Source organism: Canis lupus, chromosome 11 (genome assembly GCF_048164855.1).
Source record: "Canis lupus baileyi chromosome 11, mCanLup2.hap1, whole genome shotgun sequence".
Taxonomy (NCBI): domain Eukaryota; kingdom Metazoa; phylum Chordata; class Mammalia; order Carnivora; family Canidae; genus Canis; species Canis lupus.
Window position 1 is genome coordinate 48,674,348 of NC_132848.1, and position 27,534 is coordinate 48,701,881.

General features: G+C 38.8%; 1 protein-coding gene and 1 long non-coding RNA gene across 9 annotated transcripts in view; one reads left to right on the forward strand and one right to left on the reverse strand.

The window, feature by feature from the left end:
• The window catches only part of THADA (THADA armadillo repeat containing), a 332,010-nt gene that overhangs the window by 188,962 nt on the left and 115,514 nt on the right, over window positions 1–27,534 (reverse strand). The gene's annotated exons all lie outside the window — the stretch shown is intronic.
• On the forward strand, window positions 4,155–25,740 carry LOC140600137 (uncharacterized). 2 transcript variants are annotated; one of them, XR_012003317.1, is made up of 4 exons: window positions 4,155–4,229; window positions 5,169–5,306; window positions 22,436–22,570; window positions 24,296–25,739. It is a non-coding gene; the product is annotated as an uncharacterized lncRNA (long non-coding RNA). The 2 variants fall into 2 exon arrangements; XR_012003316.1 differs by lacking the exon at window positions 4,155–4,229 and having other exon boundaries at window positions 4,246–5,306; window positions 24,296–25,740.

Sequence of the window (27,534 nt, forward strand, 5' to 3'; positions counted from 1 at the left end):
GTAGTTCAGGGGCTCTGATAACTAGGTTTCTACACAGACAAAATTAAAACTGGATCTCAACCTCCCACCACATACAGAATTAAATCCTAGTTAATTCAAGACTTAAAAGTAAAAGGTAAAACTGCTAAAGTCATTAGAAAACTGTAGAGAATAGAATTTATTAAACAAGACCCCCAAAGCATCAACTAGTAGGAAAAATTTATATATTCAACTACATCAGTTAATATTTTTTAAAAAATTTTACTCACACAAAAAAGGCACAAATAAAAACACAAAATAATACATGTACAAAGTATTTTTGACAGAGGAGGAGTATCAAACATTATGAAATAAGACACTAAGAGACTGGCAGCCCGGGTGGCTCAGCAGTTTGGCGCCTGCCTTCCACCCAGGGTGTGATCCAGGAAACCCAGGATCGAGTCCCACATCGGGCTCCCTGCGTGGAGCCTGCTTCTCCCTCTGCCTGTGTCTTTGCCTCTCTCTCTCTCTCTCTCTCTCTCTCTGTGTCTCTCTCATGAATAAATAAAGAAAATCTTAAAAAAAAAAAAGACACTAAGAGATTTAGACTTATGAGGTCAAAAAAGACTAAACACATGTGGATCTTGATTCTAACAAGCCTATTTTAAAAAGATATTTCTAAGACAATTGGGAAAAGCTGAAGGTTAAGGAATTATTAACTCTGTTACAAGTGATAATAGCATGATGGTTATTTCTTTTTGAACTCTCTTATCAAATCAGTCATGCATCCTGAGGTATTTACGGGAAAAATGACATGATGTCTGTGACCTCCTCGGGAAGACAAGAAATGGACAAAATAAGATTGGCAAGATGCTGACAATTGTGGAAGCTGAGTGATGGATATGCAGGGGTTAGTTGTACTATCCTCTTCATTCTTACATATGTTAAAAATTCCCATAATAAAAAGGTTTTAAAATGATGGAAGTAAATGTTTTTATTTGCCAAGCCACAAATGAGGAGAAAATATGTAATGCGTGTAACTGAGAATTACGTAATTAGTATTATAATATATGAAGAACTCCAGTGAAATCAGTAAAAGACAAACAACTGAATTTTATAAAAATGGATAAAACCTATTAAAAATATAATCCCTAGAAAATAAACATTAGCAACCAATAAACAGAAGATGTTCAATCATACTAAGAGACCATTTTATATCAACTGGCAAAGATTGAAAAGTCCAATAATATGAAGTATTGTAACTCTTAGACACTTCTGATGGAAACAAAAATTACTACAACAATTTAAAAAATAATTGGCATTTTCTTGAAAGTCACAGATATGTTTAGCCAGTGATTCACAAATGCTATTTCTAGGTAAATGGCCTAATAAACTCTTGGACGTGGGCACCAGAAAGCTTGTACAAGCATATGCATAGCAGCCATATGTCCATCAACAGTAGAGTGAATAAACTGTACACTCACACAATGGAGTACTGTAGAGCAGTAAATCTGAATGAACTACAGATGTATTAACACAGGAACATAATGTTAAGTGAAAAAAGTAAGCTAAAGAAGAATACATGTAAAATATAATCTTTTTATGCAAGTTTACAATAATGCACCACTAAATAATACATTGCTTAGAGAAACAAACTTAAGCGATAAAAAAATGAAAAGCAAAGAAATAAATAAAAACAAAATTGGCAAAAATAATCAATCACTTCTCCAAGAGGAGAGGAAAGGGGATGGGATCAGGAAAGAATATATAAGGGGCTTCAAAAGAAATGTTCTGTTACTTAACTAGGTGGTAGATCTAAAGGTATTGGTTGTATAGTTACTCTTTATAGTTCACACACACTATATAAATTTTCTTTTGTACCTATTTCACATTTGTAAACCAATTTTTTTTTAAAGAAGAGAAAGTCTTTACTTCCTTTTAAATTACAGGTCTATTGAACATTTATTGGACATTCATGAAAAAAATGTGCTCATTTCCTTTTTAAATTAGTAGATATTTTTGTGGAAAAAAGAACAAACACAAACGTTAAAAAAAAAAAACCCACATATTAGATCTCCTAGTGCCCCTCCTCATAGCCAACTATGCAAAAGCACCTCAGCTTTCCTTTTAAAAAAATTGTTTATACAAGTACGTATTTTTAGTTTACTCCTTTTCCCCACAAATACACATATTATACATATGGTTGTGCCTCACCCCCTTTTTTGTGCTCCTTGATTTTATTTTTCATTTGACCTGTATCGGAGAAATCTTTCAGGATCAAGCACACCATTCTATTTCTTTCCATTTAATGGCTGAAGGGTAATCCATTGTATGTTGAGTATAATTGATTTGATCCCAAATGATAGGCCTTTTGGTCATCACCTTACTGTTACAAACAATGAAATGTAAATTTCCTTGTTAATAAATGGCAAACCTGGGCTTTGCAGGGTCAATGTTTTACACAGGGAGATCACAAAACCATTCCACTATAGGCCGTTGTTACATTCTTTAGTATCACTAAGCAAAATTGGTCAAGAACATCAGTTTCCATTTTTAGTGGAGTCACTTAAAATTGTGTATGAATTCAGTACTGAGATCTCTGCATGTACTTGTCCATATAGCATATAGAATCTCTCCAACTATACCATAAAGCCTGTGGATATGCCTTCTTGAAGAATCCATATTTCCAGTAAGTCATTCCTAAATGGTCTGATATCTCTTGGTAGTGTTAGAGAGATTAACTATTCTCATGTAAGCAGACCATGTGATTGCATTACCATGATCTAGAAATTGCCTTGATAAATAACAGGCTCTGCTGACCACAAATACTGCCAGAGAAACGGGCTGTGGAGCTACTATTCTCAAATTAAAGTCATTGTCTTAATTGAATTAAAACTAATTGTCCCAAACAGCGAATTACCTTATTCAGTTACCTTAGCAGATATTTATTGCTAGTTAATGTTGCACATCATATGAAGAAGGTATGTTACTCAAAGTTAAACGTTCAGTAAATGTTTTAAGGAATTGATTTGTTCTTAATAATTTGGTGAGTTTTGGCTATATCTTAAAAAAATATTCTGTTAAAGTTATTGTGTCCATGCTTAATGGTGTAGGACTTTGAAGCATCAACTGTGCATCTGTCAGAGTTTAAGAAAAACCAAAATTATTTTCAGAGAATTTTGACCTTGCTTAGGCACTCTGAGTACACAGGAGTTGCCTTCTATTCTAGCATTCTCAGGCTCCTCAATACTGTTAAGAAAATGTCAACTCAAAAATACTCTTAACTACAGAAAACAAACTGAGGGTTGATGGAGGGAGGTGGGTGGGAGATGGGCTAAATGAATAAATAAATAAATAAAATCTTAAAGAAAGAAAGGTAGAAAGAAAGAAGTCAACTCTATTTCTGGCCAGGGCTCCAATTCACTGCAAATGGAGAAGAGCCGAGTACTTGCTAGATTAGCATCATCTCATTTCTGCATCAGCCAATGGCTAGTAAAGACTTGGCTAAATATGTACAGAGTCCTGCCTGAAGGATATTCACTATTAACAATTCTTGTGTTTTATAAAACCTTACCTCAAGAGGTAACACATAGGAAGATATCAGAATTATCTAAGGGGCTTAACCAAACTTCTCATTCTTGATTCTCAACTACAGCAAAAGGCATAGGCTGCTCACAGGTTTGGGACTGCCCATATAGGTCCGTAACCTATAGCTTTATTTTATTTTTTTAAACATTTTTTAAAAGATTTTATTTATTTATTCATGAGAGACACATTGAGAGAGAGGCAGAGACATAGGCAGAGGGAGAAGCAGGCTCCCTGCAGTGAGGTGAACCAGATGTAGGACTCAGTCCCAGGACCCCAGGATCATGACTTGAGCCAAAGGCAGAGGGTCAACCGCTGAGCCACCCAGGTGTCCCTAAATAAATAAAATCTTAAAAAAACAAAAAACAAAAAACTATAGCTTGATCATAGTTTTCTCAGGAAAGCAGCAAATATTTTAAATACCTACATACTTCATGTTGAACACTGTGCTAGATCGCACAGAAGACACTACAGTTTGAGATAGTCACTGCTCTTGGGGATTAAGATCTGGTTAGGAACACAAGGCATATGCATAGATTGTAACTAGGTAAGGCAAACTGCTTCAAGGATCAAATAACTGAAGCTTCCAGAACAGGAGAGTTGGGAAAGATATCACTGGCAGTTGGAGACGTTAGGGAATGGTGTGTGGGAAACATGGGAGACCAAGATGAGTTTTGGAAAATTGGGTAAGAATGGATTAAAAGGAAGAGAAAATAGCATGGAGAAAGTATGTAGTTACAGAAACTAACTGGGTAGATAAACTGGCTGGATGAAAAGAGGACTTTGTGACAAGACAAGATAGAAAAGGCAGGATGGCATACAAGTTTTTAGAAATTTCAATGCCAGACTAAGCAGCTTAGCCTGCGTCTTACAGGCACTGAAGGTTTCTGAACAGCAGAGAAAGATGACAAGAGCAGATAATCCGGACTAGAGAGAGGGTAGAAAGACGGTGACCCAATGGACATTCACTGAATACCTTTTTACCTCAACTATAGCATAAATATCTATAGGGAAAGGATTATATTCATACTTCCCTGTATCACTCTTGATACAAACCACAATTTTGCATAAACGTTGGCTGACTGGTAAATATTCTGGCCATGAATGAATAGGTAAGATTAGCCAGAGAGGAAAAACATTCCTAATATAGATGACCTTAACCTCTGCCTTAAGCCTTTTTTCTATTCTCAGTGACTGGTACCCCCCCGCCCCCAACTGACACCTAACCACCCATCCAACTTCAACACAATTTCTCCTCATCAAGGAGAAAAGGAATTATGACTAAGATGGTAACAAATTAAAAATTTCTTAAAGTGAATCGTTAGCTATATCTAAGGACATTCAGAATCCTGATTCGAGTTAATAAATTGATAGTTGCAATTTCTTAAACACAAATATATAAAGCTTGTCTCACTGATTTACAAATAGTTCAATTCTAGTTCACCCACAGAAGCAAACAGGCTGATATGTCACCTCCACAAATATAGCAAGCCCTGGGGGTAAATTCTCCAGTGACAGGCATTTCAAACCTGTTTATCTATGTGGCCAAAAACTAGCCCTGCAACTTTATGGAAACAAAAGAAGTGATAACCAAAAAGGAAAAACAGAATCTCTGTAAATTTAAGCTTCAAGGAAGACAAAAGGAGACCACCAAATACTGTGAATGGGATAAAACACACAGACAAAGGTGAAAACAAACAAGCCAGGATAGAGAATGAGAATAAGGCAGCTTTAACATTGGGACTGTCAAGACTCTACAAAAGGTGAGTTATTCCCCATCCCATCAGGTAAGAACTATGCAGGCCCAACCCATGGAGAGGCCCTTGGGGAAACACAGAAGCTCCTTGAAGCAATCCACTTGCCCAGCACCAGCAGCACAGAGTGGCTGTGAGCTCCAAGGCACTATGTCTGATCCATTCAGTGGTGGGCTCCCCCAGAGCCCAGCCAAGTCTGTGAACAAAATTGGCAGGCAACAGAGGTTGACTGAATGAATGAAAATGCCTGCCCAGCACCATTCTGTCTTATTTTAAAAGCTTTTTTTTTTTTTTTTAAGATTTTATTTATTTATTTGAGAGTGATAGAGCAAGCATGAACAAGGTGTTATGGGGATGGGCAGAGGGAGAGGGAGAAGCAGACTCCTCTCTGAGCAGGGAGCTGATGCGGGGCTTGATCCCAGGACCCTGGGATCATGACCTGGGCCAAAGGCAGATGTGTAACCACCCAGGTACCCCTTAAAAGCTTTTTAAAAATTATTCTAGCACTACTTGTTTACTGAGGAAAAATCAGATAATAAAGGACACTGCAAAGAAAAATCTGAAAACCACCATGAACCCATCACCTAAAGATGGCTGCCAGTCTGTTCCGATGTCTGCCTATCTACATGTTTCTTCTCCTTAGATATTCCCCCCCCCCCCGCTTTTTACACTTATCAAGAACACTGTTCTATATCAATCTGGACCCATTTGAATGCAGTAGCTTCAGTGCAGTATACTCTCCATGTGTTTCCTACATTTGAACATATGTCCGGGGGCCTAACCCAGACACCAGGCCCAGAATGACTCGTCCCCAGCCTGGCCAAGCCATGCATGGAAGGCCGTCCCTACCCCAGCCACATTCGGAGCTTCCCTCGGTTTGCACATTCCACATCTAATCTTGGTAATGCCGAGGTAATGGTAATGCTCTAGTTTTTGAGAGCATCTATGCTTTCATCATTTTGACCGTCTTTGAATCCTGCCTGCCATCTAAAAGCCTAGGAAAATCTTCATTTGAATCAAGATTCTATTTCTCTTAGAGACCCCATCCTAAGATCTGCCACACATATGGATATTGAAATGCTGAAAGCAAATGCTTCTGAGTTTAACAAAAGCATCCTGATTAAAAAAAAAAAAAAATGATCGTGCTTTGTGGTGTCACAAGTAAAAATAGGTATCCCCCCAATTCCTTTTTCCCCCCCAATTCCTATATACAGATCCCCTATCATTTTGAGTCATCTCAGGAACAGGAATCAAGAGAGTAATGTACAAAGATATAAAGAGAGAAAGCTTGAAAGGCAAGCAAAAACATGCAGAAGAGGGAACTCCATAGTAAACAGCAGCAAAGGCATAGCTTGTGCCTGGTTTTAAAAAAACAAAAAACACAAAACAGGACTTATTCACAGGCCATGGAGCAAACACCATAAACCTGGTTTCATTAGATGAAAACAAACACTGAAGGCAAAAGCCTGGAGGTTTTTAGTCGGTTTTTCAAATGAGAACCCAATAAACTATTAAAACCTAGCTACTCCCCAGATTCTGGCCTATAAAACCACTCTAGAGGAGAGAAATCAGCTTCAGGCCTGTGTCTCCTTGCCACAGTGATTGCTGATAGAAAGAGTTAACGCATCTTAAGAAAACCAGTACCCCGAAATGGAAACAAACCTACAAAGAAGACAAAGCACACATACATTTCAAAGGAGGAGCAAATGCAAACTAATAAAACAGAAAGAACTAATAAAAAAGAAATCTGGGTTTGGAACCCCACCAGGAGGACCATCCATCTCTGACTTTGTTCCTAGAATCCTCTCCCCACCTCTGTGAGTGGGCCTGACACCAGCATTTCTCCATTGAGTGGTGGTAATTTAAAAAGAATGAGTGATTAGACTGAACAGATGTCAGAGGCCCCATGGCCAGAATCTCACACTTAGCAAGCACTTGTGATTATGGCAATGGTTCCATCAGGAAGTCCTCTTACTAAATTTCAGGCAAACCATGAAGGAAGTTAAAGGAAGAGCATCTTCTTCAGAGTCTCTATTCTAAGAGCACCGACTCCGACCAGGTCTCCTGCCAATATCATCTTCCCCCGGATCCTCCGTAGAGAGCTATGACATTCTTGAACTTCCTGAAAGTTTTCCAAATCCTTCCCTTTGGGAGCGGCTTTCCAGGTGGAGAATCTCTCAAATCACAAAATCAGCCATCACCATACTAACCCATGGAGAGAAGTGGCAACTCTTGGTTCTGGAAATGCCCTGCTACTCTCCTTGTAGAAATTATTGGCCCAAGGGTGACCCTGGACATACATTTCTACTCATTACACAGCCAGATGGTCAGTAAACATGCATCTCCTGAATTCCTCATGTGTGCAAGGTCCTATTTGGGCAGCTTATATGGATTTTTTTACCTCAGAAATTTGTTTCTTAGAGAATGTTTCTTTTTAAATCCTGTCATCTATAAAATCTCACAATCAGTCCATCTCCAATAGTTAATTCGAGAATCATTTTCTAAACAGTTTAGGGTAGACTGTTTGCAAAGAAGGCCAAAAATAACTCCTACTACCCTTGCTATAGGGTAGCATGCCTCCCTCCCTTCAAGAGGTAGGATCTATTTCCTTTCCCTCTGACTCTGGTTTAGCCTATGACTTCTTTGATCAACAGAAGGCAGAGGAAGTGATGCTGTGCCAGTTCTGCCTTAGGCTTCAAGAGGCATGGCAGCTTACGCATTCACAGTGTTCCAGACTTGACTACTCTGCTAGAGAGAGGCCTCACGAGCCGCCCCCTCTCTACCCCCCACACCCATCATTTCTGCTCCCTGTTGAGGTTCCAGACATGTGATTGTGAAACCATCTTGGTCATTCCAGTCCCAGCTGAGGTCTCAGATATTCACCTGAGTGATCCCAGATGACACCACGTGGTGAAGGTGAACCAGCTGAACCTAGTCAACCTACAGAACTGTGAGAAATAATGAGTTGTTACTTTAAGCCACTAAATTTTAAGGTGTTTGTTATGCAGCAACAGGTAACTAAAACACAGCTATGATACTCAAGCGACCAAGTTAGACTCTGTGGAAAAGGTAATACTGAATAAAAGGGATGCTGGTATCAAGGAAGAGACAATCTATCCTAACTACTATATTTATTTTCTCTCAGCTCTAGAAGCCAGAAATCTAAAACAATATCGATGGTCTAGGGAAGTCTGGCTGGCTCAGTCAGTAGAGAGAGTATGCAACTCTTAATCTCAGGATTGTAAATTCAAGCCCCATGTTCATTGTAGAGGTTACTTAAAAATAAAGTCTTGGGGCACCTGGGTGGCTCAGTTAGGCATCTGACTCTTGACTTTAGCTCAGGTCATGGTCTCAAGGTTGTGGGACTGAGCAGTGTGTTGGGCTCCACGCTGGGTATGCAGCCTGCTTGGGATTCTCTCTCTCCCTCAGCCTTTCCCCCACTAAAATAAATAAAGTCTTAAAAATTTATTTAAAAAAAAAAAAAAAAGAATAGTCCAAAATCAAAGTGCCAGCGGGGCACCTCCAGAGGCTCTAGAGGAGAACCTGATTCTCGTCTCTTCTAGCTTCTGGTGGCTGCTGGCCTTTCTTGGCCTGTAGCTCTATAGCTCTAATCTCTGCCTCTGTGGTCACACTGTGTTCTCTTCTGTCTCTCAGACCTCACCCTGCCTTCACCTTATCGGTGATTGCACTAGAGTCCACCCAAACAATCCAAGATAATCACTCCACTGTAAGAGCCTTAATTGAATCAACATCGACACAGAGCTCTTGTTTTTACAAGGTAGTATTTCTAGGTTCCAGGGATTGGGACTTTGTTGGGGGGGGGGGGGGGGGTATTTTGCCTTTTTATCACAGTGGCCAAAACATAAGAGCTAAGACACTAACAGGCAAGAATGACATAACTGGTTTATTCCCAGGCAGTTGTTTTCAAATCTTTAAAGCAACGCACTATTTTCAAATATAATCCCAATATTTAAAACAAAAAAAAACAGAGCCAAAATTGTTCTTTCTGGTTGAAGCTGGGTTGTGAGGTGAGTGATCACACTTGGCCTCCTCCTCATCCTTAGCAAGCATAGGCCCTGAGATACACCTCCATGAACTCAAGAGGTACACTTTAGAGTTTGAAGGTTTTGCAAGACAAAGTCCACATTCCTTACCTCCTCCCTTCCTATTATCCCCATTGTTCCAACCTCTCTAGCTAAAGAAGCACACTCCATCCACCACTGCTCACCATTCCATACAAAAACTCTTGTTTTATTAAACATGTTTTCAAGTCCGTCTCCTCTCACTAGGAAGTTGCTCCTTGAAACTGAAAGCTGTCTTGTTTCTGCTCCAATCCCAACACGTAAAATGGTGCCAACACCTAGGAGGCGCTCTGTAAATACCTGCTGCCTTTTAATGTTTTTCTCAGAACTCCCTCCACAAATCTTGCCCCAATTAACCATGGGCTATCCTCTCTTCAACCATAGGGGGTCCTATCCCCTGACTCTATAAAGATGTGTGCAGAGCTGAAAAAAATTCTTACTAGATAATTTTGAAGAGCATCGTGTAAGTATTAAAACCCTAGTCAAGAACATGCACTAAACATGCAAACAGTTCAAATAGTGCTAAAGCTGCTTCATCCAAAACACTAGCAAAAAACCACCTAGTTTTTTTTTTATGTGTTAACAATGCTAATGCTAATTTAGCATTAGGTCCAATATTTCAAAATAAGTTTTTTGGTTTCTATTCCTATAATGCTTTTGTTCAATGAACTGTTTCAATATCCTACTCCAAACCCTATAGACATTTTCACTAAGGCTGGTATTAATTTGCCAATTTGTATTATTAAAGCAAAGGAAAGGTGCCAATATAGCCCCAACCTTCAAGGAACATATTCAAACTAGAAGGACTTTCAGAAAAATCTACTATTCTGATCATTTAATCTCACAGATGAGGAAAATGATGCCCAGAGGAATTATGGGAGTCTCCCAAAATCAAAATACAGTCTAGGGGGAAAGTGTAGGACTAGAACCCAATTCTCTTGCTCCCCAATCTAGCCACCAGACTTTTCAAAGTTTTATTACACAGGGAACCCAACCATCCCTGTGTGAGGCATCCACTTAATGAGCAGAGGACAATGTGGCCCAGATAGGCCAGTTTTCACAGGAGTACATGTCCCATGATTGGGTCAGATAGCGATCTCTCTACTGCTGTCGATCAGCCTGGTCACGTTAGATTATAGTTCCCAACCTGAGCTTCTACTCCCATGCACTGAGCCAGGCCCATCCACTGACTTTAAAGGGAGTAGATGAGCAGGTAAAATGCCAACTAAACTAATCTTTAAAAAATCTATCCATCTGCTCTTACAAAAGTATTTTGGAGATCATGGGACCACTGATCTTCCATTTGGTCTAATAAGTTTCAAGTCTCTCTGTATTTAAATTAAGAGAATCTTACTAATTCATTATAATACCTCTAACCACCTTCCACACACCCCCCAAAACAAAAACTAAAATAAAAACAAAGCCCCTCTAAATCTCATGCAAATCAAACCAGAAAAGAGAGTATGGACTTATTCTTATTTAGGCTCAATGCTTCTTTTCCCCCACTGAATCCATGTTTCTGTAAGTTTGTGAACACTTAGGCCAAGGCTTATTTACAAGGAAAACAAAAACAAAAAAAGAGTCACCAGGCAAATGTTATACTCCCAATTAATACACAGTGTTGTCCACAACTAGGTATGATGTGATATCCGGTGTACATTTTCCCAAATTTGAACTTAGAAGAAATGAAATAAGACTCAGAACACAAAGTGTCATTTTCCTCTGCTGCAGAAGTATGGAAAAGAGTCTCCATTTGTGGCTGTCCATCTCAGCCTGTAGGATTTAGTCTTTCTGAACTGCCTGGAAGTACTCAAAAAAAAAAAAAAGGATAATTTTCAACAGATTGGCTGGATCTCCAGACAGAGAGGAGAAGCCAGCACTTGGCAGAGTTGTGATAGGAACATTTTGGACATCTTAGCCATTTGTTTTTTGGAAAGCCAGAAAACTAATCTGGAATAAGTATAACTCATTATTGTTATTATTATTAAAAACCCTAACCTCTGGCTCCTGGGGTTGGCAGCAGGAAGCATGTTGGTTTCTATAGAAATGCAAATGAAAGTTATTAAATTAGACATTCCAAGATCAGGGTCCTGTGTTTGGTGTTCTCACGAATGCTGGTTTTTTAAAAGTACTCTGAAGTAAGTAGGCTGCCATCTCTTTGCAGACCCTGGAAAGCCATCTGCTTGGCCCTGAGAGTAGCCTGTACATTGAGATCACACAGAGGCAGACTTTCAACACGGCTGGGAGCCATTCCCTTCCATGCGTGTTTCCCCTTAACAGCCAGACCCAAAATCCTTCAAAGGCTGAGGCTGTGTTTGCTACTTCAACTGTATCTCCTACAGAACCTAGTAGAGGAGACAGACATAGCATGCACTTCCCATATTTTTAAAAATAAATGAAGGAATAAGTCATGTCTCTTTTCTTCCTCTCTTCTAAATTATATTCTATTGATTACAATTAATGTATACTCATTTTTTAAAAAATCAGATAATATACAGAGTAAGTAGTAAAAGAAATTTCACCCTGCCCCATTCTAAACCTTTCCTACACACATATAAAAAATGTTAAAATTATACATTCAATATACAAAGTTGTTTGGGAGGAGTGCAGACATTGGTGTGTTGAACAAATGTTGTTTAGGAACTTGCTCTTTATAAAATATTTAGGTGCCTTCACTCATTTGTGTTCTGGAAGTAGAAAGAAAAAAATCTAGTTTTCCTTATTCTTAATTTTTAAAAACTGTTTCAAATAAGAGTACATTCAATTATTTTATTTCCACATTGGATCAATAGTCTGGCTGAACACAAAATAAGAAGAAGGAAATCACATGCTGTCAGAATTTTGAAGGTAATTCTGAAGGTTCCATTAACTTCTGTCTTCTAAGTCTGATGCCATTTTGATTCTTAATTCTCTAAATGTTAACTATTTGAGGTTCTTTTCCCCTACAAAATTTAAGACATTGCATGATGATGTGTGGTGTGGATTGTTTTCCATTCATTGTACTAGAACTCATGTCCTTTACTTTCAGGAAATTTTCCTGTGCTATTATTCCTTTGACAATTTCCTGCTCTCAATTTTCTCAGCTCTTCTATAAGCTGGATGTGAACTGCTTGAAATAATCTTCTAGTTTTCTTATTTTTTTTCTCTTCCACATTCCATCCCTCTTGCTCTCTTTAGTTTGACCTTTGAAAGAGTTATTTACTCTGTCTTCCAACCTATGTACCGAAATCTTATTTGGGTTATCATACTTTTAAATTTCTGGAGCTCTTTCTTATTCTCTGGTTGCTCCTTTTTAAGATACCATTCTGTTCTTAATTCGTGTAGTTCATGTAATCAATTTCATCTTATTTCTCTGAGAATATTAACCTTTTTAAAAGTTTTCTTCTGGTCCCTATATTATGTCTGCTTCTATTTAATTCGTCTTTTTTTTTTTTTTAAAGAAGCTCTATTCTTTTTCTCATACTGATTGTAATTTTAGATGGCGGCTGTTTCTTGGAATGGTTGTAGTATTTCTCTCCCTGTCACACAAATACACACGTACACATACTCCAATGCAACGAGAAATTCTACCAGTTAAAAACAGAAACATGAAATTCGGTAATGTGTCAAATAAGGGTTACAGACAGGTCAACAAGAAGGCACAAATGAAGACCACTGTGAATAAGCAACATAGCAGAAAGGTATTTTTATTCAAAGGCTATGTCTGGTTTATATTCATCCACAGAAGCTTTTCATTCTATGAATTTAAAGAACACCAATTCTAAACACAAAATGTTCTACTTAAAAAAATTTTCCCTTCTTTCCAACTCGGCTATGACTCTAAAGAAATAGAGACACAATAGTTATTAAGGAGGCAGGAAACCCTTTCAGCTAACCAACTTTTACATACTGTTCCTTATGGTCAAAATGTTGACCACATTGTGGTAACTCTTTTTGACTTTATGACCTTATTACTAAGACCATCAATTATATTCACCGTTATTTGAGCAGAGGAACTGCTTGAATGCCAGAAGACTGCTCTACAGTGCTATTTAACTTTTCCCAACAGAGGCCCGTTGAAGCTAGGAGTTTGGTAAAATGTTTTACCTAACCTTGCAAAGATACTTCCCAGTAAATATTTGAAGTATATAAATACCTCTAAGAAAAGTCTTAAAAATGTGTGCAACTCCCCAAAATTAAGCCATCTCAATTATATAATCACATTTAAAGTAAAATATTACCAGGGGACCTGGGTGGCTCAGTCAGTTAAGTGGTTACCTTCAGCTCAGGTCATAATCTCAGGGTCATGAGATCGAGTCCCACATCAGGCTCCCTGCTCAGTAGGGAGTCTGTTTCTCCTTCTCCTTCTGCCTGCCACGCCCACTGCTTGTATTCTCTCACTCATGTGCATTCTCTCTCAAATAGATAAACAGTGCTCGCTTCGGCAGCACATATACTAAAATCAAATAGATAAATAAAATCTTTTTTAAAAATTAAAGTAAAATAATGCCATGAGTTCTAACAAAGGTAATAATATGACCATAAACTAAGGCAGTTCAAATATTCTTTCTTGGGGCAGCCCGGGTGGTGCAGCGGTTTAGCACCGCCTTCAGCCCAGGACGTGATCTTGGAGACCCGGGATCGAGTCCCACGTCGGGCTCCCTGCATGGAGCCTGCTTCTCCCTCTGCCTGTGTCTCTGCCTCTGTGTGTGTATGTGTCTCTCATTAATAAATAAATAAATCTTAAAAAAAAATTCTTTTTCTTAAGATTTATTTATTTATTTTAGAGATTCTGAGAGAGCATGGGGAAGGAGGAGGCAGAGGGAGAAAGAGAGACAGAATCTCAAGCAGACTCCCTGCTGAGCACAGAAGACAATGCAGGGCTAGAATCCATGACCCTGTGATCATGACCTGAGCCAAAATCAAGACTCGAACACTTAACTGAGCCACCCATGTGACCCAGTTCAAATATTCTTTATCTTCCTAAACTAAGCCTATTTCCAAAGGCAACATATTTTTTTTAAATAATATGCACAGCATCATATTTTAGAAAAGGCTGCTACTACATCATACAGTAAAATTTAAAACCATGTCCCATTTATTATTTACTCTGTGGTGGAGTGGGAATGAGGAAATAAAATATACAGAAAGAGCAAAGTTTTGGAATCAGCCAGAGCAGATCAGTACTACTTATAAGTGTAACCTTGAGTGATTTGTCCAACCCTGCTGAGTCTTCTGTTTTGTTTTCTATAAATTGGGAATAATAGTTCCTATTCTGTGGAGTTATTGTGAGGAATGAGATAATATGTGGGCAAATTTAACATTGTACCTTCTTAACAAATTATATGTGCATTGTTCTTAGGCCTTGGATCCTGCTACCTCACCCTCTTTGTTTCTCTCCCCACTTTAAAGAGAGATGAAAGGAACAAAGAGGAGATCGGTATAAATTACCACTAAAGTCAACATACTCTGAGATCCTAAGATCCAAGAGTACCAGAGAACATAGGTCATTTTCATTCTTGCTATACAAATAAGTCTTTAAAAATACATTAAGCGGAGGCATTTGAAAATAGGGGTGAAATTTGGGTTTCACATAAAAAATATATGTAATATTTTAAATGTGTTAACACCTATACTTAACAGTAATCATACACTAAATTATATATGTAAGAGCCAAAGGCGAGAAAGAAAGCTATAAAATGAAATGGGTGAATCCACACTGGTAGAAAAAACATGGTTTGGGTGTCTAAACAAACTCTCTCTCTCTCTCTCTCTCATACACACACACACACACACACACACACACGATATGTGTGAGGCAATGACAGTACCCAATGTTGCTCTCACACTCTTCCACTCACACATTCTCAGAAAACACTATTTGTTTTTGATGTATTCACTCTAGTAGCAAAAATAAACACTTCCATAATGGAATATACAGAAATAGCTGCAGATGCTTCAAAAAATATATTTCATCTTGGAAAAGAATACCACATTTCTCATCTGATCATTTGTGATTACAATAGACTGGCTAGCAGTTGAGTCTGTACAGAAATAATTTAAAGTCACTCTAATAGTTTTACAGAGAGTCTCCAAATTTGTCAGAAACCAGGCAGCCTACAAAATGATTGATATAAAGCCTAAATAAAAACAACTAATTGAAGGAAAAGTCAGTGATAGTTTTCATATGTAAATTTTGGCATTCCCTCTTCTTTTTAATTGATACCATTAAATTGGTGTTTCATAGGTCAGAGGATTTTATGACTGTACACCAAAAATGTTGTTTATAACGCCATTTACAGGGAACTACCCGCAAATATTTTCTAATACATTTTTTCCTTTTGTCCGATTCAAATTGTTATTGCTTCATTTTTTCCCCCATTTAAGCCCAATTTTGTTTTTATTTACTTCCACTTCCTTTCTTTGCCCTTCAACAAGAGGAAGTCCCTTATAAAGTGTGTCCCAGTCTTTTTGGAATTTAGGTAGCACTAAATTACTTTAATCTGCAAGCATACTAAAGAACAAAAGGGGGAAATAAACATAGCAAACCAGGTGGTAGGAGATAAATATCCTTATATACACATAGAGCATTACCTCCTCACTGTCTCCCCCTCCACAAAATCCCATAAATAGTGTGGCCAAGGCTTATTTATAGAAAGGACAAAGGGTAACACAGGATAAAAATGAAAATACAGCCAAAGAAGCCTCTTAGTCTTCTCTGGCCTAATTTAAATAGGGTTACTCAAGTTCATGGATTGGTAATGGATGATGTTGTGAAATGAGGATGAATCAAAGAGTCATCTGCGAAATATTGTTTTATCCTAAGAATGGACTATATCATATGTTTTGTCCTAAAAGACATGACTCACAGGGAGCCCATGATTCCTTTTCCTTTCTTCCCTGAAATCTGAGCAAACCCAAAAGGGCAGAGTGGAGGAGCCATGCATCCAGAGTCCCACTTCAGGGGGTTGTTACCAGATGTGACTTGTCACCTGACTTCTGGGTCTCAGCTTCCTCATCTGTGAAGTGGGGATAATTACACCTAACCACCTCACACAGCTACCATAGGATCAAATGAGGTAAGAGATCTGAAAGCACTTTGAAATCACTGACTTCTACTGATTCCACCTTCTTTCTCTCAACTGTGGTCTTCCCATCACCATAGTCGTTACTCTAACTCAGACTGCCAACATTTTTTCCTAGGCTTGATCACCGGTTTACAAATATCAGATCACATACGTGCCCAATCATGGGGAAAAGGGAGAAGGGGGACAAAACAGGGCCATTTAGTAAGTTTTTCATCAAGCTAAATATATTCCATTTAGATAGCTAACGTTTATTTGAGATTCTCCTGTGTGAGTGGGGTATGTAGATTTGTGGATATGTCCTTTACTTTATGAAATGATACTGATAGGTGGTTTTTGTTTGTTTGCTTAATGTCTCTACTTAACAAAATGAAAAGGTCAGCAACTCTATTATGTTGAGCCTCAATATTTAAAAAAGAAGTTTGCTGGTTCATAAAATCCGTAAGTCTGAGTACCACCAGTCTATATTATCCTGACAAACAAAACTATTCCAACAAATTGATCTCCCAGTCTTCAGCTTTCATTTCCAATTCAGCTACCGTAGTGTGTTCTCTTCACCACAGTGAAAATGATCAAACTGAAACAAATCTAGTCCTGTTGTATCCGTGCTCAAAATGCTTTCCTTGCTCCCACATCCTCAAGTTGGCTGACAAAGACCCTACCTCACCTCCTGCCCCCCTCCCTTGTACTCTACACAGCAATCCTATTTTTTTTTTTTAAAGATTTTATTTATTTATTCATGAGAGACAGAGAGAGAGAGAGAGAGGCAGAGACACAGGCAGAGGGAGAAGCAGGCTCCATGCAGGGAGCCAGATGTGGGACTCGATCCCGGGTCTCCAGGATCAGGCCCTGGGCTGAAGGCGGCGCTAAACCGCTGCACCACCAGGGCTGCCCAGCAATCCTATTTTGTGATGGCTCGTGTCACCTCTAGACTTTTGCACCAGAGTAGTCTCCCACCTAACTCACCTCTTCTTTCCCAGCTAATTTTTTTTTTTGTAATGTAAAGATACTCCATGGTATCTTTCTTTCTTTTTTTTTTTTTTAAATTTTACTTATTTATTCATGAGAAACACATGAGAGAGAGATAGGGGCAGAGACATAGGCAGAGGGAGAAGCAGACTCCCTACAGCGAGCCTGACGCGAGACTCAAACCCAGGACCCCAGGATTATGATCTCAGCCAAAGACAGACGCTCAACCACTGAGCCACCCAGGGGCCTCCTAGCTAAATACTGTGTATCCTTCTGTTCAGCCATTATCTTTATTGCTCTGGGATGTCTTCCTTGATTTGCCCAAGCCAGGTTACATGTACCTTCCATGTGCTCTTATAGCAATGCCAACTTGCCTCACTGTAGAACTTCATCCAAACGCTGATAAAGGTTTACTGGGCTTCTGCTATATGTCAGGGACTGCTATAAATGCTGGAGACATAGCCCATCCCCAAGGAGCTGACATGTTAGTAAGAGGAAACAGACTAGAAATTAAAATTCAAAATAACAGAGAAGTAAAATATCTGGTGATTGCTCATCATCATAGCCACCCAGCACAATGCCTAGTTCCTAGCTAATGCTCAAAAGATATCTGTTAATGAGTAAGTGGCAGGAGTGTCAAAAAGCGCTACACAGATGTGAAGGACTGACCTCCGTGAGCATGGGTTCCTACTGGTACATTAAAACCTCTTCTTCAAGCCTGGCCTGAGCTTTCAGAAGCCTCAAAGCATGCTGTGTCAGTCACACCAGGGCACTCACTATTCCAAGACTTGGTTTAATACTTAGCAAAAGTGGTAATTTTACCAGTAATTTTCAGATCAAATGAGTTAAGCACTGAAGTCTCAAAAGTCCCTACTTGGCAGAGTAGGCATCTTCCTCAAACTCAAAACACAAAATTAAAAGAAAGCCAGTGCCTTATATGGTGCACACACCAGAATGCTGGCTTCATGCTATATCAAAAAGGTTAATACTGGAAAAGTCAATAACTGCCACGAACAAGGACCCTGTCAGATCTCTGTCAGGGCATAATCCCACCTGAGTTATCACTTGCTAAAGTGAATTAAAATCAAGAAAGTAAACATTTAATGAATATTCACTTGCCTTTGGTTGAAGAAAGGGCTTAGACATAAGCTTTCCTTTAATTAAAAATAAAAGTAACCCAGAAAGCTGAAATGAGATCTGAGGAACACTCAACAGGGTCCACGAGTCAGCATAAGAAAGAGTTGGCAATACTGGCGTCAAACTGCCCCAGGGTGTGACTATAACACCATTTTGTTGATGCAAAGATTTGGAAAATAGATTTTCTGGACAGAACTAGGCCTAACATCTCCAATACCAAGCATGAGCCAAAAAATAAACCTGGTACAAAGGTACCCAGTGGTTCTGAAAATAGCTTGCTGTCTTCACAGACTGCAAATATGTCAAGCCCTGGGCCTGCGACGTGCACCAATCAATCAACCAACTGACAAACATGTATTAAGTACTGGGCTAAGTGCTCTGGAAGACTCTAGCACATATAAGTTACAATTCTAAGCCTCACAGAACTTAAAAGCTCAAGTTTAAAAAACAAGACAGAAATCCATGGAAAAACAAAAACAAACTATGATTGAAGGACTGGCATGGCAGGAGCCAAAGAAGTGGTATAACCTTGCTCCAGAAGCTGAAGAAGGGAGAACCTACAGAGGAATGTTCGGGGAAGGCTAGTTTCACAAGAAGCGAGGCAGCCAGGAGGCTGACAGATTTAAGAAAGCAGAGGAAGAGAGGTCCTAAACTAGTCTGAGTGAGCCTTGGCCTTGCAGCATGGTCAGGATTCACTGTTTCTGGGGAGTAAAGAGTTTGAGGGAGGAGGAAGAGAGTGTGTGCAGGAGAAGGGGATAGCGTGAGGACTCTGCTGAGGCAGAGATGTGTGAGGCCTGCCTGGGGCAGTGGAAAGGGCTGGAACAAAAAGTCTCCTGTGGAAGAGAATAGGCTGGTCTGTGGAAGGCCCTGAATGCCAAGCTAGTGAATTTAAACCATATTTCTCAAATACTGGAAAGCGGCTTAAAGTTTTGGCAAATGAGTAACATGATGAATTGTGTTTGGGTTTGTCCTAAACATTTTCACATAAGTCTACATTGCCCATACAAAAGAATTAAAAAAAGAATTTTTCTAAACAATGTTTGAAAGTTTAAAAAACAGTATATTTTCGTAGATATTTGAGTAAAATCCTATCACTGTGCTAAGTTTTAGATTATTCAGTAAATCACGCATAGTTGAGAAAATGCAGCAACCATTGAAAGGTCCATTTAACTTTATTTTATTTTTAAAGATTTTATTTATTTATTTATTTATTTATTTGATAGAAGGGCGGGGGAGAGAGAGAGAGAGAACAAGCAGAGGGAGCAGTAGGCAGAGGGAGAGGGAAAAGCAGGTTCTACACGGAGCAGGGAGCCTGATGTGGGGCTCAATCTCAGGACCCTGGAAGCACTACCTGAGCCAAAGGCAGATGTTTAACTGACTGAGCCACCCAGGTGCCCCTGAAAAGTCCATTTTAAACAGCACTGAAAAGTGACTTTGAAAGGCAAAACTATTCCTTTACTACGCCCACTACCTTACTTCACCCACCCCCAACCTGACTAGGGTCTTTATTTTGCTTTAAGTGTTACAGATTTCCTTACGTACCTAGAAGGAAGAGCTGTTAGTCATCAATCTGGATGGTGTATGTTAATAGGGCCTTTGTTCAGAAATCTTAATAACAGGTTTGAGCCTTAGATGAATGTAAAATGAAAATACTGGAGGGGACTTTCTCTCTGCTAATCTGCCAAGTAAGCAGGACCACGGGCTTTCAAAACTGTTCCTGTGTGCATCATTGGCGAGGCTGTCTCTACCCTGGTGTATGAGGCATGGCCGACCCGAGTTTACTCCTACTTGCTTCTCTGGCCTGATCTTGGGCTGCCCTGTACCACTTAACTTCCAACAAAGGTTCTACAATCAAAGGCCCAAAGATGCTCAAATGTAATTTTGGCAGTTTCATACCTCTTAGAGGCTCTTGCCTCAACAAAGGCAGCATGACTGCACTGGCTTGTGCTGGCTCCAGGCAACCCCAGGGCTTTACCACCTTTGACCCCCATAAGCTGGGTAAAGGGAACACAGAGTTTAAAGCCAAGCTTTAATCTACCTGAAAGTTTACGAAATAATTTTACTCTGGGAGGTGATTATCTGGGGGAGGCTGCTGAACCAAAGGTATTTGGGGCTACATTTTATACTTGACACATTAATACTATAATCATTATCATATAGATACTAGCATTTAAAAATTATGTAAACAAGGAACCAAACAGCAATAGTACCAGTTACAGACACTGGATTTTCAAAGTTTTCTGAGCACCAACAAAGCAAGGAGAAAACTCTGGTTAACAAAAGACCTGCTTTCTAAACCTTGGGACGTGTTCAGGCGCTCTTCCACGGAAAATCTAAGATTCACACCAGTGTCACAAAAGGGAAAGTTGCTGACCAAAAAGGTCAGTAAAATCAGTATGAAAAGTATAAAGAGAATTTCCCAGTGCAGTAGGATGAACAACTCCAAGTGCCTAAAAATCTCTAAGTCTTATCCCCAAAAGCACTACAAAGTGATGGCAAAATTTTTAATTCAAAAAAGGTAGAAGTACCTTTTTAATTTCAAAGTAAAATAAAGTTAACAACCTCCCCAATATATTCAAATGTTCAGATTCCTAAAGAAAAGCAGTAAATATAATATACATAATATTATTAAGGCAACATTTAATCGAAAGATGGAAGGAACTAAACTCAGTAGTTCGTTTTGGAAACAAGACGAAAGGGGCTTTGGTTTCTCTTAATTTCAGCCATTCTTTCATTCACTGAACCCTTATGCTATTAGAGGCACGATGTTTGGCATTGTGGGGATGCAAAGATAAATTTGGTTTTCAGGTCCCCTAAGTACAGGGATGGGGGCAAGTGGGGAGAAGCAGGAACCCCAAAACCATATCATAAAAACACACAACAACAAAAAGCCATCCTTTTTTGAAACCAGTCTCAAACATTAAAAGGCATTTGCTGTTGAAAATGCAAAGGTAACTATTCCCACAGAAAGACAATTATTTGGATAGAGACATGTGGTAAACATTTCCTAGGGAAGGAGCAAATGAAAAAAGGTCAAAGGTAAAAGTCAACTGAGAAGAGCTGCAACATCTTAGCAATTTACAAATTTAAAGGAGAGTACCCTTTGAAGGGTGGGGATACACACACCACCTCCATTCATTATAAACAGATTTAAGAGAGAATCTTTTCCTTCTCTGGGGTGAATACCATAACATCTGTTTTCTTGTCAAAACAGCAACTGAGTTGATTCAAGAAAATATTCTCTCTCTCTTTTTAAAGTTGTTGGTGCATAATTACATGATTTCTCTTGAGCCCTGGTTTCCTTAAGACGTGTTTATTCTGCACATCTGCTCTCCCCATACCTGATTACACAAAGGTATCATAAATAGCAAACCAACAGGTATAAAGAGACCAGCCCTCAAAACAGATCAAAGCAAACAGCCCGTGGAGTCCTTTGGAAATCTTGGCTGGCAGCTCTTGTAAATAAAAGTGCTTCTAAAGCAGAAAGCATTCAACTACCGTATTTATATAGGGCGTGATTGACAGGTCAGTTATTAACTGCATAAAAACACAGGCAATGTTAACTAGCAAGAATGTTTGTTCTAGCTGTTCTATCTGAAGGAAAATGAAATCCAAGATAGAATGGCCTGCTCTCTGTTTCTTTTAAGTATTTATTTTAGAACCGTGCAGTATAAAAGAATGTTTTTTCAAGTCAGTGAACTTAAGCTATTTTGCTTACTGTTCTGGAATTTAAGTATGTTGTTATAATTCTTTAGAAAACAAATGTTACATTTACTAAAGGCAAATTCCAATGGTGCACCATGATCTTTTCAAACCCTAAGAAACATTTTATTCATTTGAATTACTAAAATTAAAGAAATTTTACATTAATTAATGTCTCTTCCAGTAACTAAAGTATATCAAATCGGAGGATCAAAGAACAGGAAGGTTTCCTCCCACTGCTCTGGAAGAAGGCATGTGTTCCTTGAATTGCTTAGGGTAGCAAGTCTAAAATTCACCAAAAGGAGATAAGAATAAACTGGTTTGTATTTTATTACTATTATTTTTTATTACTAATATATCCTATCATGATCATTTACTTCAACATTGCACAATGCAATATATTTTGTTTTAAAAATTCTTTCAAAAAATGATGTCAGCTGTATACAGATATGTGGTCAGGAAATCCTCAAAATCCACTTTTGCATGCAATGGTTTTCATTCTTGAGGTTTAATATGATTAGCCCCCACTCCCATCCCAGTGGAAAGCAAAAATGCCACACTGTTTCTCCAGCTAGAAGAACAACTTCTATAATAGTAGCTTTAAGAAACTACATAGCAAAAAAATCTAAAAACCTTGCATTTATCCAATCTATAATTTTAGTCTTCCATAAAATGAAATTTTTAAGGTAACAAGGAAGAAGTAGAGGGGAAAAGTTAGGGGAAAGAAAAACCAAGTTTTCCCTTTTTGAATCAATCAGCCAATACTTTTAAGACTGAAATTATATTAAAGTTAGCATTTTCCAGCCAAATAAATGCTTATGAAGTAGACCATGTGTTTATGCGCATGGCTGTTTATACATGTTTAATATCCTCAGTTGGAGAGCTTTTCCATGTAAACATAAGTTTTGTTAAATGTCTCTTGAATAAAATTAAAAAGCTTACTTCTTATCAAAATGTTTTACTCTTAGCAAAGGCTGCCATCATATGAGCTGAATTTCCAAACACAAAAGCGAACCCCAAATTCCCAGAAAACCCATCCTTCCTAATCAGTACATTTAATGTACCACAGTCTTGCTTCCTCTAGCATTCCTACAAGCAACAGTCTTTCAGAACACAGAATTCTTATGAAATAAATACACAGCCTTAGAACATGCCCTGGCCTCCTCCGATATCCACCCCTCCCCCTTCCCCCGCAGGACTGTATTTTCAAACTAGAATATTTGTTTTGACAGACTTCTGCTTGCTTAATTCTCTGGCAAAGGATTTCTTGCTCACCCTTTGCCAGTAATGAACATTTTGCCAGAAATATGCAACTTCTGGCATGACAAGAATAGGGGGGAAAAAAAAAGCCATGCCGGCAGAGACTTCCAGAACTAAAGATAAAAGCAGGCACACTGGAGGAACAGAATCCTTTCCCTTAACATATTATAATTTCCTCTTGTTTTCCCTGCTCCTCATTATCATGAGGAAAACCTTCATTTGGCAGTTTCACATACCTTCCCTATGCTCTAGAAAGCAATGGGAAACTATTCCCTAAATCTTGGTTGCTAATTAAAGAACTACTTATCCAAATGAAAAACGTAGGTTAGCTAATCCTACTCAGAGAGTAAATCTCCAAAACAATTTCTTAATAATAGTTTATCAGGAAAATTAAAATCCATTGAACTTGTTTAATCCCAATGGAATACTTCTCTTTCATTATTTCTCCAGTTACATTTAAGGACCTAACACTCAAAAACTTAACAATGCAAGATGGCTCCACCTCCCAGCACTGAACTCGGAAGGGTTGGGCAGGATACCACACAGCTCTCCTCAGAGAGCTAAGGGTGTGGGTGAAGTGCCTCTTTCTGCAACTACCAAGATTCTTGGGAGAAGGAGTAGCCCACAGAGTAGATTTCCTGCATGGGTGGAGTCAGGCACTCTCCAAAAAAACAAAACAAAACAAAATACTCATGGTTCGTAGGAGAACAGACAAGCATGTCCCAAAGAATACCAGGTTGTTGAAATACTCAATCTCTGCTGAGAGATCCTCTTTCCTCCACAGGTCACCTAAACGATGATGCCCCAGGAGTCTACCTCATCCCTCTGGGTTATTTCATTCACTCTCCAGGCATAAAATACCATCTATACACGGACAAATCCTTCACGCAGCTCAGGACTCTCTCCTATGCTCCAGACCCAGTATACTGAAGTGCTTCATGAATATGTTTTCCATTGGATGTCCCTCAGGCATCTTGAAACACAGACTCCAAACTGAACTTGCTATCCACCAACCTCCCCCCACATCCTTCAACAACATGCTTATCCTCCAAAATCTTCACCTCTGCTGATGGCATCATCATTCCAATTATCCCACCATCTTTCCTCCTCCCCGGTCCCCTCATTTCTCATCAAGTCCTGTCAAATCTATTGTCTTAATTACTCTAATCAATGTCCCCTGTTCCGTCCTCCTTGCCCACCCCATTTCTGACCTAAATTATTTTTTTACCACCCAGCCCACCCAGAATTTCCTCAAGTATGTTCTTTAAAACATAGTTCTTCCCAAGATACTCCATTAAAAAAGGATTCTATGATTCAATATTTTCAGTGAGTAACTGCACTGTGACTGCAGAGTCACAGTACATACCAGCATATTAAAGTTTTCAAGAACCCCTGGCCTGAAGAAACATGTTCATACCGACCTTTCACCATCATCACTTCCCCTGGCTCCCTTTCCCCAACTGCTTTTCTTCACTTGGCTAACTTCTACTTATCCTTCAAGCTCAGACCTTGCCTCTTACAGGAAGGCCCCTGAGAATAGATACCTGTCCCTACGCTGTGCTTCCAGATCTCTCCTTGCACGCCCCTATACAGAACCTTCATGCTAATGGCATGCAGTCTGGAGTATGCCTCCTGTACTTGGTTGTGAGACCCTTGAGGGGAAAGACTCTGACTGACTTATCTTCCAAAGTCCAGCAGGTTATCTGGCACGTGGCAGTGAATTAATAAACCCTATTGAGTAAATGAATGCTAACAATACCTAAATGTGTTATCATTTATTCTGTGACAGGCATCTGCTAATCTCCTTGCATGTATTAACTATTTAACCCACCCAAAGATCCTAGGAGGTGAGTGCTAGTATTTTTCCCATTTGACACATGGGGCAACCAAGGCAGGAGGAGTGAATATGTTTCATTTTTCCTCCCATACAATCTTATTTTCTCATTTCCAGCAGCATAAACATGAGTATTTTTACCCTGCTTCTTAGGAAAGAGGATGTGATCAAACCAATGGAAAGCTGGCAGAACATTGTTACTTTTAGAAATACTGTTATGTTATAGAACAAAAAAGCTTTAGTATAAAGGGAAAATAACTAGAATTAGGAGTCTTATCTGAATTTGAAGACCAGCTCTGTTTCATATTAGAAGATATGAGACATGTAGCAAATTAATAATCTAAATTCCAACGGTTACTTAAAATGAGGACAGTTATACTTATCTTATTGAATATTCCTACCATAATTACATGAGGTAAGTATATGAAAGTTCTTTGCAGCTTTTAGGTTATAAAATTGAGAATACTGATATCATTACTTTTACAAACAATATAATGGAATGATGTCTGACCTCCCTACTAGCAAATATTTATAATTGGTTACTATGGATTTCTATTTTTATTTTCCTTATGGATAAACTGGTCCAAATAATTGGAAAAGCTTTCAAATCTACATGGAGATTTCTACTGCAAGTTAAAAAACATTCTACTAAATTGAACCAATTGAACTACATCTGTTTTGAGGCTCACAGTATAAACTTGGAAATAAGGAAAAATCATTGAGTATTAATAAAAAAAAGCTTGACAAAAGTCTTAAAAATTTCAACAAAACCACGACCAGCACAACCGACTAAATTATCTACACTGTAGAGACTGTCTACACTCTCCTGTCATTAATGGAATCTTATATAATATAGCCAGTGCTCTCAGCCCTACAAACTATGAACAGCTCAGTAGATAAATCTCAATAAGCCTCCACATCAAACAGACTGGAAGAAATCAAAAGACCGCTGAGCTAAGCCAGACCAGGCTGATATTTTGGTTTATTGGTTAACTGTTATGTTTGGAAAGGCATAAAGCTTAATTGCGAGGCTTGAGGTGTATGTCAAAAATGCCTGACTTAAGTAGAAATTCTGATCATAGCATCTGTCACTAGTTAAAATACATGGAGATCTTTATCCAGGCTATTTTTTTGTTGTTTATGTTTTCAATAAATGAAAATAACCCAGTCACATGGTGACTAAATATGAATCATTGTTTCAACTTTTTGAGAAGGTTGGAAATCCCAGGTGTAAATTAGGGACTAACACCGTTGTTAATCCAAGGCATGTAAAAGTTAAAAAGGGGAAAAATCTGGTTTAGTTTATGACTTCTTGTGGTATTAACCATAGGTTTCTCACAAATACTAATGAATGCAACATTTTGAAACACTATATGGAAAAGTGAAATCCGGTGGTGTTATTTGGATATTTTTACCATTTTCTACTGAATAACTAACTCCATTTGGCTGAGTAAGTAACAAAACTAAACATTTCTTAAAAGGCCCTAGGAGAAAGTAATTTTTCCTAGTAAAGGTTCTATTTAAAGACGGCAAATGAGGTGCTCATCACTGCTACCAAAGCTACTCAACCATACTCAACACATCAGTATTTCCTCGGTGCTTTAGGACATGCAACAAACTTAAAAGACAAGCCCTCTCCTTCAGAACTTGGAATTGAGTTCAGAGTCCATAACTAATTCACAAGAAGCAATAGCAACACAAGAAAGAGAGCATGCCCCATCTGTGGCACCTCAGGGAAAGTCCTAAAGAAAGGGAGCGCAATGAGTCCAGGGATGACCCGTTTATTTGTTCAGCTAATTTAAAGACAATTCTCACTAATGCTCACCAAGCCTAGACCCTTTATAAGCCTTTGTGACATTTACTCCTATTTACTCCTCATAATGACTCTGGAGATAGGTCCTGTTACCATCCCCAATATATGATGATGCTGAGATAAACTCAGACTCGAGGGACTAAATAGCCCAAAGTCTGAGCTGGAAGTTCAATGTAGACCTAACTCAACATGCATTTTCTGAGCAAGGTCAATGTATCACTTCTTTGTCCCCTATATAAGGCACTGGGGTAAAAAGGAGCATCAGACCCAAGCCTTGCTATCAAGAAAGCCACAGTCAGGTTAGGGAGGACTTCCTGGAGGAAAAAAGATTCAGGCTTAACCCCCACAGAATGGGGAAAGCTAGCAGACTGTAAAT